The sequence below is a fragment of the Asparagus officinalis genome, chromosome 7, assembly GCF_001876935.1.
Source record: "Asparagus officinalis chromosome 7, Aspof.V1, whole genome shotgun sequence".
Classification (NCBI taxonomy): domain Eukaryota; kingdom Viridiplantae; phylum Streptophyta; class Magnoliopsida; order Asparagales; family Asparagaceae; genus Asparagus; species Asparagus officinalis.
In genome coordinates, this window is record NC_033800.1 from 17,520,660 (window position 1) to 17,523,267 (window position 2,608).

The window sequence follows — 2,608 nt, forward strand, 5'->3', positions numbered from 1 at the left end:
TTGGTGTTTGGGCATCCAACTCTTCTCCCTCTCTCTTGATCTATAGAGAAGTTTCTCTTAAACTCAATTCTAGCTATTTATTGTTTTGATTCTAATTTCCATAAGCTAGATTTCAATATTGAGTTTAATTGTTTCATTGATACTCTTTATTCACACACAACCTATTAAGCTTATTGTATTTGCATTCATAGTATAATTTAGGATTGTGGGTTTGTGACACTGAGAGTGAGCTTAATTGTGTTCTCATCTATTGTAGAGAATAAATTTATATTTGTGAGCCTAATTGTGAGTTGCACATTGTATTACACTTGGACATCGAGAGAAGTGGTTGGTGAGAGACGGGGTCGGTTCCAGAAGGAGTGGGGTCGGTAGTAAAGCCTAGTAAAAGGTGGTAATTCCGAACACTTGAGGGAGACACGGGCTAGAGACCAACACTTGAGATGAGAGGGTGTAAAGTGTGATTGCAAGAGTGTTGATTGTAAAGTTTTCGGTGAACTAGAAAACCAAGTGTAAGGTGTAAACGTTATTCGCGTGAGCGTAGAAAACCCGGTTATGATAGTGGAGATTTCCTCAAGGTGAGGAGCAGAGATGTAGGTCATAGGGACCGAACTCCGTGATCATATCGTTTATTTATGATTGCATTGGCGCACTTTTTTGTGTTCATATCTTATATCGCATTTGTCTATTGATTATTGTTTATATTGTGAACTCGTGAATTAGTGGGCCACTCCCACGTGAGTAGCTGCAACGTGCGTAGCTGCAAGGCACGGAGGAAAACGCGAAGAGAATAAAAAATAAGCTCCTGGCCCACCCGAAGTTGCAGCGAACGGTTCCTGGAGGTGATGGCCCACCCAAGTTTGATCTTTATAAAACCCAACGTGTTTTCCCTAGGTTTACGAGCAAGGCAGTTTTGTTTTTGATTCTCTTTTGCGGCTGAGGCAGAAGAAAAAAAAAGTGAGGGCAGTGCACGGAGGATTGTTTTTGATTGCGGATGTCTTCTAGCGGCTGTAGGAGATTTTGATGCAGTCCTTTTGTGCAGCCTTTTGTAGAGAGATAGTGTGAGGGATTTGAGAGTTTGTTTGAGGGTTTAGTTTGTGAGTGATTATAAACCCTAGTTGTAATCTCTCCCTCTATTAGTAGATCTCCCCCCTCCTTGCCCCGTGGACGTAGGCAATTTGCCGAACCACGTAAAAATTGGTTGTACTGCTTTTGTGTGATTTGTAATAGCTTTTAGGGTCCCTCGACGCGCAGTCCTAGAGCTGACGAGAGGAAGAGCAAATATCCCACTTTGATGGGATATTAGGCTTCAGATTCTTGTTCCCTTTGAGAAACAAGAATTCTTATTGCGACCTGACTCTCTTGTTGTGCTGTCGAAGTGCTGCCGAAATTTCCGCTGCGCGCAACAAGTGGTATCAGAGCCCAGATTTCAGATCTAGGGTTTTTTGGTGGAGGAAGATTCTTGTGTGAAGCTTAGTTCTTGGAGTTCTAGGCTTCGGTGGAGATAGCATTAGGAGTGGCCGTTGGAGATTTCGCTTTCCTCGTGTGGATAGGAGATCTATTTGGAATCCGATCTAGGGTTCAGTTGGGTGGTTCCTAATTCTATCAAATTTGTTCTTTCTCTACAATTTGGAGTTAGTTCGCAATGGGAGAAGAAGGTAAAAGCAGCAAATCGATGGCGGGTACAATACAAGTTGGTTTTCAGAACACTAAAATTAGTGTGGTGAAGTATGACGGCAAAATCAACTTTGGTTTGTGGATGAGCGACGTACAGGATGCGCTCAATGCTCAGAATTTGGAAGAGACCATCATGGTCCATGAGAGGCCACCTAAATATGATGAGGCGGTATGGGAGAAAATGAATAGGAACGCTTGTGGGGTGATCAGGTCCTGTTTGGAACAGGAGCTGAAGTATGATGTGATTGGGGTGACGTCTGCGATGAAGATGTGGGAAATTCTCAACAATAAGTACCTTACGAAGAGTGTTGAGAACCGATTGCACTTGCTGCGTAGGTTATTCAGATTCCAGATGTCCAGAGGCACCTCGCTTGCGGCTCATGTGAACAACTATACGAAGTTGTTGTCGGACTTGGCGAATGTTGATGAGAAGATATCGGATGAGTACAAGGCGATTATTTTGTTGGGCTCCTTACCGGATGAGGAGTATGATACCTTCGTGCTCACTTTGTTGAACGGGAGATCTTCTATCAGCTATAGTGAAGTGACTAACGCATTGACCAACTATGATTTGAGGAGGAAGGACAAGGAGACTTCCCGCGCTAGTACTTCAGGAGAGGCCTTGTCGACGAGAGGTAGAAGCCCATATCCGAAAGGTGGTAATAGAGGAAGGTCAAAGTCTAGAGGCCGCCACCAATTAACAAAGAACCAATGTGCATTCTGCAAGGAGCAGGGACATTGGAAGAGAGACTGCCCGAAGCTCAAGGAGAAAGAGAATGGCAAGAAAAAGGGCCCGAAGGCCAATGAGGTGAACATTGCGAAAGGCGATGATTCCGATGATTCGTGCTTTTCTCTACTGATTACTCCGGAGGTGAACCATGTGGATGCATCAGATTGGATGCTTGATTCCGGCGCTACCTTTCATGTGACCCCT